The sequence below is a fragment of the Vulpes lagopus genome, chromosome 24, assembly GCF_018345385.1.
Source record: "Vulpes lagopus strain Blue_001 chromosome 24, ASM1834538v1, whole genome shotgun sequence".
In the NCBI taxonomy this organism is placed as follows: Eukaryota; Metazoa; Chordata; class Mammalia; order Carnivora; family Canidae; genus Vulpes; species Vulpes lagopus.
The window spans coordinates 23,186,008-23,198,635 of NC_054847.1; the positions used below are offsets into that span (position 1 = coordinate 23,186,008).

The following is a 12,628-nucleotide window of genomic DNA, read 5'->3' on the forward strand; positions in this document are numbered from 1 at the left end:
CAGACCCTTAAGTCCATGATAATGTCTATTCTTAGTTAAGTGATTCTGGTATATATATTTTGTCATGTGAAATAAGGCCTGTAGACAGAAATATAGTTCCAGAGGCCTTTGGGTAGTGTATAGGAAGTAACAGTTCACATGAATTGAGAAATTAAAGTTGACCTTTCACTGAGAACAGCCCAGCAGGAGGCCTTTGTAAATATATATTCCTGAGAGGGGCAAGCCATTGCTCACTATTCAATTCTTGATGATAGGTACTTTGGTACATATCAAAATCTTGTACTTCCAGCATAGAAATTGACATACAGTGGGCTCTCAATCAATTTCTAAGAAAATTAAAAGCTGTCAGGTTTTCATATAATACATATTTTTTAACCTTCTAATCTCATTATATAATTACGGAGTTAACCACTAAACTCTGTTCAAAGACAATCTTTCAAGAGAACATGGAGAATCAATCTTTCTGTGTTGATTTATTCATGATCAGAAGACTGTGTGCTTTCATGTAATTTTTAAAACAAGCAAAAAAACTGCAGTAACAAATAATAATTTGCAAATTCTGAAATTTCTAAAGTTCCCCTGCCACTTATTTTCTTTATCAAGTAGCCATCAAAGCCTTTAGCAAGCAAACATATGTCAACTGATGTTGTTTCAAAAAAGAGAAAAGGAGAGAGGAAGAGGAGAAAGAGATGAGAGAAAAGGAAAATTTTTAAAAAGTTCAACTTAACTGAATTGACAGGTGGCATACAATTAATTTTAGAAATGTCATGTATTAATATTTTATCTTGCTTACCTTCTAATAACTTAAATTTAAAATTTTAAACAATTTATATAGTACAATTATTTTAAAAATGGAGGTTTTTTTCTCTGTTACATGATAGAGTGAAATTCCCAATAATATTTTCTTCCTGAGAAATATTAACAATAAAAAGGAAATGTTTAATGTTTCCGCATTATAAATAGGTTGGTTTCTATTAGAACAAATTATTGCAGTTCTTAAACTTTTTTTTTAATTTATAAAATGACAAAGAGAAAATTTATTTTTTGAGAGATGTTATGACTGTTAATTAACAAATTAAATGAACCTAGAACTATGTTTGTTAAATAATATATTGTCAAAGAATGATAGCTGTCCTCTGTTAAATATTTTAAGCTGAAAATCCCTGGGGGATAATGATGAGAGTTAATTGCATGGCCTTGAGCAGACAATACAATTTCTTCGAGGCTCCCTTTCTTCATTCCTGAAATGGTCATAATAAAAATGTGCTTCACATTTCATATGATTCTTGTGAAGATCAAGTAAGATAAACATGGAAGGCTTTTGAGAATTATAAATCTGTAGTAAAATACAGTGGGAGATTAGAAATTGAAATTTTCCTCTACTTAGATTTCTAATTTACACTATATTCTATCTTTGAAACAGTTTGCAAAAATGTTTTGGTGTGACAGGAAAATAAAATACATGGATTCAAACAAGAAAAACAATTATTTATTATTATCTGGATATCTGTAGAGTATTCAATTATACCCTGCATTCATCCTTGTAAATGCTAAAGTGCTTCTTTGAAATCAGCTAATGTGAATTTCTACTTAGATAATTATTGCACAGCATCAAGTGGTACTACTTTATTTTTATTTCAGGCATTATTAAAAATAACCTATGGTAACAGAAACATTAAATATATTCTAGAGTACTTTTAGAATTGCTGTTCTCCCGTAACTGATGCTCAGTCTTCTCAACTGTTTTTCTTCAGGCTATTAACTCCAACTCTGTAATGAAATAGCATCTTAGCTAATATGAGGACCTCAGACCTCAGTGCGCCATGGTAATTAAGGGGAAAAAAATCTAACATGCTTAATATGATATTCTCCTCACCTATGAATTTAATAAGACTACTAATTGATATTTTCAATAGCCATTAAAATATGTCTCATTAAGAGCTGATTTAGCTGCTCAGTTCCTAAGTGTTCAAAGGCCATTTAAAAAATTAAGGATCATTTGGTTTCAGGTAAAAACATAAGTCCAGGGGATACTGAAAATAGTAATCTTTCCAAATGCACCATGATTGTAAAAAATTAATATCCTAAAACCCACTTAAAAAAATTTAGTGCCAAAGGACTTGCCTAAGTATAGCACTTAACACAGTGTCTCACCCATAATCAGCTCTCAGTAAATATTTGTAATTTATTCTTTGACTGAAAAAGCTCTTAATATATCTTGTTTTCCTTATAGGAGCAGCTCTTTAAAATGCAGGTAAAGCACAAATAGATCAAGCAATTTACACCAGCACATTCATTTCTTTCTAGTGAAATCTTTAATCTTTTGTTGAAAAGTGATAAATAGCATTTTAATTGCACTGGAGAAATCTGTTTAATGCAGTACAGCAAGAAGAGGACAGGGCTTTCTCTAATAGTTCCTATGAAGCAATGGGGCTAGATTGCACGTGCACACATATGCATATGTATGCACATACCTAACTATCATACATACATGTCACAGACTTATGCTCTTCTGCTAAGGCAGAAATTGCCTTAGCAGCCACTAGTAAGACTTCAACAACAAATAAAAACTGAGATTGTCACAACCGGGTAGACCTATGGGAACTATCCCTCACGTGTAGATGCTGAGGGCATTGAGCCTAATGTAAAAAATCTGGTTTACTGGCCGGATCAAATGCCAGAAGAATTCCATAATAAATTCAGATATTCTAAAAATATGGACATACTAGAGATTTAGATGAAAGAAAACTTTGAGAAGTGACCAAAGGAATCAGAAACAAAAGACTAGTTTTTGCATTTATATACCAAGTACCGTATTATCCCATTACTACTAAGAGGAGCCACTCCTTTGTGAGCATTTCAACAGGCAAAAATGCTGGGCTTAAGTGAGTGAGAATATATCTCTGTGTGTATTTAATCTCTGAACAACAACAACAATGAAAACTAGGGAATGAGTATCAGTAGCCACCATTTTACAAATAAGTTGAAGTTTCTCAAGATTAGTTAACTTGCCTGAAATTACATTAGTAGCAAATGTAGAAAGTAAGACATAAATGAAACTTGTATCTATCAAAAGTCCCAGTTTTGAGCTCAGAACCTCTTCCAAACATACCAGGTCTTAAAAGATTGCTATTATTTGAGATAAATGTACATGACACTAGGAAAAATTCACTAGATGTTGAAGAATTATGCATAATTATTTCTTAAAATGTAGATACATTCCTTAAGAAGGAACAAATTTAGAAGTGTGAGCCTACATGTTATGTGCAAGAGTATGGGAAAATGAAAAGTATGCTAGTGACTCAAGTGGAATGGAGAGTAAATCTCACCTATATTTTCTGAAGCTTTTAATAGTCATAGTTAACACTTTTTAAAATTTAAATATTGCATAGATTGCCTAATTAATTTTACCAATAAGATATACTGACCCTCATCTACATGAATTTATCTGAATAATAATCACTATTTTTCCTTTATTTCCCAGCATAAAGCATGCATTCTGGAAGCCAGTCTCATTATCCTTTATCCTGGATTGTCTGTCTCTTAATACTAAACTTCCCAAAAGAAAACCAAGATGTAAAACCAAATATTACCAGACTCTAAAAGCCCACAAGGAGAAATAGAGAAGAACCTTGCAGGACCAACACTGCCAAGTTAAGAATAAACATTGCCAAGGCCAAGATAAGCATGGTGTCTAGCACAGAGTTAAGTGTTCAATAATCTCAGGCCACAGCATAATGAATGGAGCTTTTCCTTAAACCTGAAGTTATAAACTGAGGAAAAAGCAAATTCTAAAAGCAATAAACATTTGTCTAACTTAAGGCACTGGAAGAGGTTTCCAACATCTTTTCCCTCAAACACATTTTCCTCCATCTTCATCCTAAATGAAAAGGCTAGAGAAGGGGAAGACGGAATCAACAGAAATCACTGAAATCATCATGTTGGTGTTAGAAGTTACTCTCTGTGACCCCAGAGGGTAGAATAAAGGTGTATATTCCTCTCCTTCAAAATAAATATGAAAAAGAGGTAACTCAACAGAATCACTTGTAATATCAGGAGTACCTAGGACACCTGACCTCTTATTCCTTGACTGATTATTTGTTCACTTGGAAAACTAGGTCCACATGGGGCTGCTCCTTGCAGAGTAGAGAAGAGCATGGTGCAAGTGTTCTCAGAGCATTTGAAACCATGTTCCCTGATGTTTGAATTATACATGAAAACAAGAGGCTTGCTGAGATTTTCGTGGACAGTGTGCCTGGGAAAAACAATATGTCGAACCACCCCCTCTACATATAATTCTTTATGAAGGATGCTGAGAGTATGTAAGAGTCTTCATACTCTCAGCAATGACTCTTTGTGAAGAGGTCTGAAAAAACAGAAACAGAAAGAGGCTTTGAAGATGCAATGCATGCTGTTACTCCTCTCTACAAGAGCCCTCACAGACTTAAAGGACCACAGCAAAGGGCTGAATGAACCAAGTCTGCAGATACAATCACATTGTCAGAGGCAACTAATAGAAAATGAAATTAGACCAATACAAAGAAAAACCTGGGAAGATGTTACACCATCAGTAGAAAACTAGTTATATAATAATTCTGCTTTCCTTGTCCTCCCACACATTTCTACTCTCCACCCCACAACTTGCATGGAGGAAGGTTAGGAGGAAAGATCACAGAACAAAATCACTACTTCCTTTACAAGATGCTCATCAAGTAGAGACAAATGAACTCATTAACTAGGTCCATATTTACTTCAACTCCCTATAGCCACATGTCTCAGACATGCTGGGAAAAGGGGACAGGAAGAAGAAGTTTAAGTCTAATATGAAATTGTAGTTTTGGATAAGGCTAGCCTTTTAATAATGTAAGGTAACTGAAACAAAGCATGAGATCTTCTTAAGAAGTTAAGAGAATGAAAAGTCATATTTGACAGGCCACAGTTGAATTCAATGATCAGAAAATAATAAAACTGATTTATATTTATGTCCCAGTGGAGTGAGACTGCTCAATAAATTGATTATGTATTTGACTGAATGAATGGAATATGAATGCACAAATCCATGAATAAGTAAATGGCAACACAGAGAGTGACATTTTTCTTATTTTTCAGGATCTCCATTTTAGTAGTTGCTAGGAAGCAACAGTATGCTAGTTATTATTGTTCTGTGAGCCACACTACATTAATAAATGCTCTTCTATTCTCTTAACTAGACTATTTTTTTTAAATTTATCCCAAATTCTCCAAAAGTTTGTGATTCCCCAAAGTGGGATCCTGGTATCAATGATGTATGAGAGTAATTATTTGCCTTAGCATTTCTGCAATAAGGAGAATGATACTTTCACATGGCAAAAGGGATAGAGCACATAAAAATGGTTCCACAAGGCTAAAAGATTCTCTGGTCATGACTTAAAATGCATTTCACTAAATTATATTAAGATGACATACACAATAGCTATAACCAAGGATGAATTAAAAATCACAAAGCTATGCAACTTCTTTAATGTTTTTGCAATCCAGTATCATAAAATTTATGAGGAAAGAATGTATGTAGAAATCTCATCTATTTCTTAGAGGGATAGAAGACGGAATTTCAAAGAGGTTAAATTAAATTAAAGGTTGCAAGCAAATCCATATCCTTCCTCCATGCCACCTTAGTGATAGTAGAGTCTTATGAATGAGTGAAAGTAAGATAGATATTATTCCTTAGACTTGTAAGTCTCCTATAACTATGAACACAGCCATAGAGAAACAGAGAAGGAACATTTTTTTTAAGTAAACTTATATTCAGAGTCTTGAGTTTCTATTGCACAGGCCATATCAGAAGCTTGATACTAAAGGGTTATTGGAAATCAACTCTCAATTGCACATTCACTGAGGAACAGGGCAAACTAGGAAGTAAAAGGATTATCTCTACTGAAAACACAATTTTCCTCACTCATATCTTTCTTGCTACCATAATAGCATGTGGTGAACTCTGAAATCCTACCATTCTCAGTTTCTCCCTGTTTTCTAAAACTGTTGCAAATATTACCAAACAGAAGGAATTATATGTGGTTGGTAGCTGTTGGAAAAGCATGAAAAAAAGGCAAATTAATTCAGGTCTCAATAGTCTAGGAAAATGGAAGGGAATGTATGACTCTCATACAAAACATAGTTAATCCAAAGAATGCTTTTATGTTGGTAGGTCATAAATAGGTCTTACCAAGTTGATACAAAATTAATATTTTGAGCCATTTATTAGTTATTTTTACTTATTTCTTTTTTAGAGAGAAAGAGAGAAAGAACATGGATGTGTGGGAAGGAGGAGCAAAGGAAGAGAGAGAAACTAAAGCAGGCTTCACATTCAATGCGGAGCCCAATGAAGAGAGGGGCCTGACTTCCACTGGCTTCACAATCCTGAGATCACAACCTGAGCCAAAACCAAGAGTTGGACACTTAACTAATTGAGCCATTTAAATGGCTGTAGCTTCCCTAACTGCCTGTCTTAAGGATTACATGAAAACCATTGATGAGATTTAAAAATATATGCCTTTTTGTATAAAGTAATAGTTATACTAAAGGTGCTTTTCTTGTCAATTATCACACGTTTTATAAGCTAATTGTATTCTGATTCATCATTGTTAATTTTATATTATCATGCTTATGATAAAGCAAACCAAAGGCAACACTAGTTTTTCCATTTTTATTTATTTCAACCTTTGTTAAAACCAAATTTTAAGAATTTTTTTTTTTAACATTGGCTTTTTATGATCTATACTGAAATAAATGTCAGCAGTGGCTTATATCTGAGAGGCTGCCTCATGCAGAGGCAGAAAATGGAACTCTAAATATCTTTTTTGAAAAGATTATATTGGGGATCCCTGGGTGGCTCAGCGGTTTGGTGCCGGCCTTTGGCCCAGGGGCAATCCGGGAGACCCCGGATCGAGTCCCACGTCGGGCTCCCTGCGTGGAGCCTGCTTCTCCCTCTGCCTCTCTCTCTCCCTATCATGCATAAATAAATAAAATATTAAAAAAATTATATTATGCACAAATTTGTTATATGATTTGAAAATTTTAAAGAAACTTTAAGTTCTTTGAAAATCATCCATAGTAGAATTATAATCTACAACAACAGACCTCTCTCTTTTTTTTTTTACAATAGTCATTAAAAGTAATAAACATAATTGGTTTGCCATTGATAAGAGAGGGATTATTTAAAAGATTTGTTTTATGCAATGTCATTTCTTGGCTGCTCGCTCAGTGTGGTTCATCAGATTGGCTTGTTTTACTTGTGGCAGGAACAGAATTTAATCTTGGCTTCATTCACAGATCGACTAATTAAATTGGGATAAAAGTGTGCTCTAGGAAGCTGTGCCATCATATACTCTCTCACTCTCTCTCTCTCTGCTGTAAGTTCAGCAGAGAGAGAATAAAATTTTTCCTTATGTGTACTTCTTTACTAATAGTTATGTTCTCCTTGCCACTAGACAACATTTTTAAAGGTGTAAGTTTATTCAATTCTTGACAATACAGTCATGAAAAAAAAAAAAAAAGATAATTGAACCGGAAGCTTTTCTTTAGGGGAAAACATTTTTTAATTAAAAATATTTACCAATAAGACTGGCCTAAATAAACAATATAGAAGAGATATTTTATAAACACTATTTTTAAACTGCACAAAATCGCTATTGGTTCCTCTTTTTCCATTGTAGCAATATCTTTCTTCAAGGAGGTATTTTGATAAGCAAATCATTTTGTATCAAGTACATTCAGCTTTGACATAGAGGCTGTCAATTCTGTTGAGAACAATTTCCTCATGTTTATCGTTGTCAGCATAATATTTATTGTCTCCTTAATATCTTGTAGTAGTTAAAGAATTGCAATGCTTTTGCATTTTTTGAGCTTAAATGACAGCACTCTTTTGTCATGGAATGTTAGAAGTGTTAGCTCCTAAACAGATTCTTAGCTGGTGAGCTTCTTAGCCGGCACTCCTTATTCATGACAAAACTAAGAAAAACACGTGCATACAGAAACACACACACACACACACACACACACACACAAACACACGAAAAAAAATCAACAAAACTATTCACTAATTCTTGACATCTTCAGAATCTGTTTGATTGACAACCCATTCATGTCACTTTTTAAAGAGGGTATTGTAGTAAATAGCTTCTCAATTTGTTGTGATCTTTAACAAAAGCCAAATTGGGGGTGGGGATGGTGAGGGACTTATTTCACATAAGAGGGTACATACAACTAAGACCAAGATATACTCACAAAATAGAATTTGAAATTCTTAGAAAAACTCTGGACTTGTCAACAAGGCACTATTAAGACTGGTGAGTTGTACAACTGTAAACATAAGAAAGATGATATTATATTACATAGCTATAGTAATCAAAACAGTATGGTACTGGCATGAAAACAGACACTTAGACCAATGACATAGAATAGAGTCCAGAAATAAACCATACATATGACCAATTAATCTATAACAAGAGAGGCAAGAATACATGATGGAAAAAGACAATCTTTTCAATTAATGGTGCTGGGAAAACTAGACATCTATATGCAAAAGAATGAAATTGGACACTATCTTAGCACCAAACTAAAAAATAAATTCAAAATGATTACAGACTTGATTGAATATAAGACCTGAAACATGAAATTTGCAGAAGTAAACATAGGTAGTAAGCTCTCAGACATCAATCTTAGCAACTCTTTTTTTTTTTTTTTTTTTTTTAGACCAGTCTCCTCAGTCAAGGGCAACAAGAGCTAAAATAAACAATAGGATTAAATCAAACTAAAAAGCTTTTGTACAGTGGGGGGAAAATCAACAAAATGAAAAGACAACCTACTGAATGGGAGAATTTACTTCCAAATCCTATGTTCAAACAAGGGGTTAATATCCAAAACATATAAAGAACTTACAAACAACTTAATTTCAAGAAAACAAACAACCCAACTGAAAAATGAGCAGAGAACTTGAATGAACATTTTTCCAGAAAGGACATATAGATGGCCAAGAGGTATGTGAAATGATGCTCAATATCATGATCATGGAAATGCAAATCAAAACCACAATGACATATTACCTCACACTTGCCAGATTGGTTCTTATCAAAAAGACAAAAAATAACAAGTGTTGGCAAGGACATGGAAAAAGAGAACTCTAGTACATCGTTGGTAGGAATATAAATTGTTGCAGTGAATATGGAAAACAGCATGAGTTTCCTTTAAAAACTAAAAATAGAACTACTAAAAAAAATAAAAAATAAAAAATAAAAATAGAACTACCATAAAATCCAGAAAGTCCACTTCTGGATATTTATCTAAAGAAAACAAGAGCACCAATTCAAAGACTTATATGTACCCTTATGTTTTGTTGCAGCATTATTTAAAACAATCCAAGATATGAAACTAACCCAATTGTTCATTTATAGATGAATGCATAAAATGAATGGATAATGTGGTGTATATATATATTTATATGTATATATATATGATATTAATTCACCATAAAAATAATGAAATCTTGCCATTTGAGACAGTATGAATGGACTTAGAGGGTATTATAGCAAATTAAATAAGTCAGATTGAGAAAGACAAATACTGTATGATCTCACATGTGGAATCTAAAAAACAAATGAACAAACAAAATAAAACAGAAACATACTCCTTAGAAACAAACTATTGGTTATCAGAGTGGGGAGAGGGCACAGGGCCAGGCAAAATAGGTAAAGGGGATTAAGAGGTAGAAACTTCCAGTCATGAAAAAAGTCAGGGGAATGTAAAGTACAGCATAGACAATATAGTTACTAATATTGTATTAACATGCACAGTGACAAATGATAACTAGATATATTATGAGGATTGTTTCATAATGCATAAAATACTGAATCACTACAATGCACATCTGAAACTAATAGGATACTGAATGTTAATCACACTTCAATAAAAAATGAAAAAAAAAGGGTTATGAAGTTCTGTTACATTGCTCTTAAAATGCCAAGTTTTTAAAATGTCTTGATTTCAGTTACATATGAAATGAATGGTATAATCTCATTTAGTATGCTGTCTCCCATCTGCTGGATTCAACCTGCAGATAAGGTTTGATTTGGCCGGTTATTTTATTTCATTTTTAATTTAAATTCAATTTTTTTTAAATTTATTTATTCATGATAGACAGAGAGAGAGAGGCAGAGACACAGGCAGAGGGAGAAGCAGGCTCCATGCAGGGAGTCCAACGTGGGACTCGATCCCGGGACTCCAGGATCCAGCCCTGGGCAAAAGGCAGGCGCTAAACCACTGAGCCACCCAGAGATCCCTTAAATTCAATTAATTAAAACAATGTATTATTGGTTTCAGAGGTAGAGTTCAGATTCATCAGTCTTATATATATATATAAAGTCTATAGTTAATTCTAATTGATTATTAAAATTTAAAAACTGAGCAACAGTTTAAAAATCCAGATTTATTTTTTGTCTGTAGAATTTCTTGAAATCAAGATTCCAAATTAATTCCAAAGCAACAATTAGATGGAATTGAGTTCCTGCTTCCCTGCTTTGATATGATCCCGCTTTGACATAATACATTACTACTAATGATCATAGCAGAATGTTAATAATATTTCAATCATCACACATCTGAGATGAAAATAATCATCAGTTTTTTTAGGTAATTCATATTTCTGTGGCTTGTCATAATGTGGGCAGAAATCGACAGACCTCTTCAGATTATCTGTATTTCATATATCCTGATGATGTATGATTTCAAAAAATTTAGATATATAGGCTTTTAATGCTTTGGAGAAGACATATAACACTTATATATACTTTTGTTTTTTATATTTATAAACTTTTCCCTAAAACTACAAAAATTAAATTTGGGGGTTGTATTTACTTTCATTGTTTTTCGGCTCTTGCCTGACTTTTAATGAAAAAATTTTCTAGGTTCTATATCTCAAAGTGATAAAACACTTTAACTCTTAGTCCATAAATCCCCAGATACATTATTGTAAAAGAAACAACAACAACAAATGCTTAACTTGAATTTTGTCAGGACTGCTGGAAAAGAAAAGAAAGAAAATGCAAAATGTTTTGCTCTGGTTTCAATAGTAAAGGGACCTTTATTGAATTTATTGAAATAAGCACGCATAAAAAGTCACTGGACCCTCATTCTCTAAAATGATCCTTTAGGGAATGCTATTAAATCACAAATGAAATGTTGGCATTGCTTTTCTAGGAATATGTATACATTTTAAACTTTAGGACTTTTATAAAACTTGCACTGGAATTAAAAAGTGGTTTTCCAAATACATTTTTTTTCAGTCATGTGGCAGCAGTTGTTTCACTGACATCTATGCATAAGTATTCAGAAATATAACAGCTAGCAAGGAGATCTCCAGAGGGAACACACTCATTCCTGTGAAATAAAGCTGGTGACCTTGAGTGCAGCAAAATTAAAAAGTCAAGAAGAGATGGGAAGCTATACAGGGCCAAACACTGACAACTTCCCCTTTCCTTTCCAAAAAGGAAAGTTGTTTGAACAGTAAGTTGGTTTCTGAGTTGGTATTTCAGCACTTTGGTTTTTTATGTGTGTGTGTGTGTGTGTTTTAAATAAGGCTCACGATTTGATACATCTTGCTTTACTTAAAAATATGGTTCATTCTCATATTTGTAAAGTCTGACAAAATTTCAAGGCATAATTATCTTTTAACCAGATTTTCTGAAATCAAATATTTCTTTCTTTGAGACTTCATTCATATCTTAATCACATTAGTCAAAAGAAAGGCAATAATAGAGAATGCTCCACTTTAGTTTTTGGTTTCCAAGGTGCCTACAAGAACCAGTGAGCTAAGAAAATACCTAGGTTCTTAAGACTAGATATTTTTAAATAGTATTTTAAAACTTTTTATCATATAAACATTAAAATATAAATTTTAAAAAGACATAATACATTTACTTCAAAAGGAAGAACATTTGTAAAAATAATTTTATCACTTTTAAAAACTAGAGTTTGTGAAGTGTGATATTTGCAAAGTAAGACCATTGTTTTCTTTAACATTACAATATTATCTGTTGAGGCAATTGATGCTTTTACTAATTCCATTATTTTCTAAAGTTGTGTTCAAGCATTTTTCTAGGACTTTTGAGAAAATTATATTCCTTTATATTCATTCCTATGGTATTCATAACAAAAATTAAAGGATAGGCAAAATAGCAAAGTTTCTATGCATATCTTGGGAGACTCAGTAGATAAAATAATGTCCCACTGACAGTTGTTCATGTGGTGATTCAAATTATGGAAATAAAAATAAGTCTGTAGTTATATTTCTAGAGTGGATTTTAAGCTTTATGTAATTTCTATCATAGAAAATGTTACTATCCATCTTTTAAAAATAAATAATTACAACTTTGAAAGATTATATTTAAGTTTCTTTTGATTAGAGGGCCTTTAGAGTTGCATGACTTTTTATATAAAAAGATTCATTCCACATGATTTCATTGAAATTATTTATCAAAATAAGGTATCAATAAAAATGAATAACCTTTGTTTACGGTTGTAATTGATTATGATATGATCCCAATTCCATAAAACAAGTTCTTATCACTAGAATCATAAAACATTATTATTTTCTTAC

General features: G+C 32.6%; 1 protein-coding gene and 1 pseudogene across 1 annotated transcript in view; one reads left to right on the top strand and one right to left on the bottom strand.

Annotated features, from left to right (window-relative positions):
* LRP1B (LDL receptor related protein 1B) overlaps positions 1-12,628 on the bottom strand; it is a 1,815,754-nt gene that overhangs the window by 787,736 nt on the left and 1,015,390 nt on the right. The gene's annotated exons all lie outside the window — the stretch shown is intronic.
* LOC121482096 overlaps positions 1-12,628 on the top strand; it is a 39,911-nt pseudogene that overhangs the window by 689 nt on the left and 26,594 nt on the right.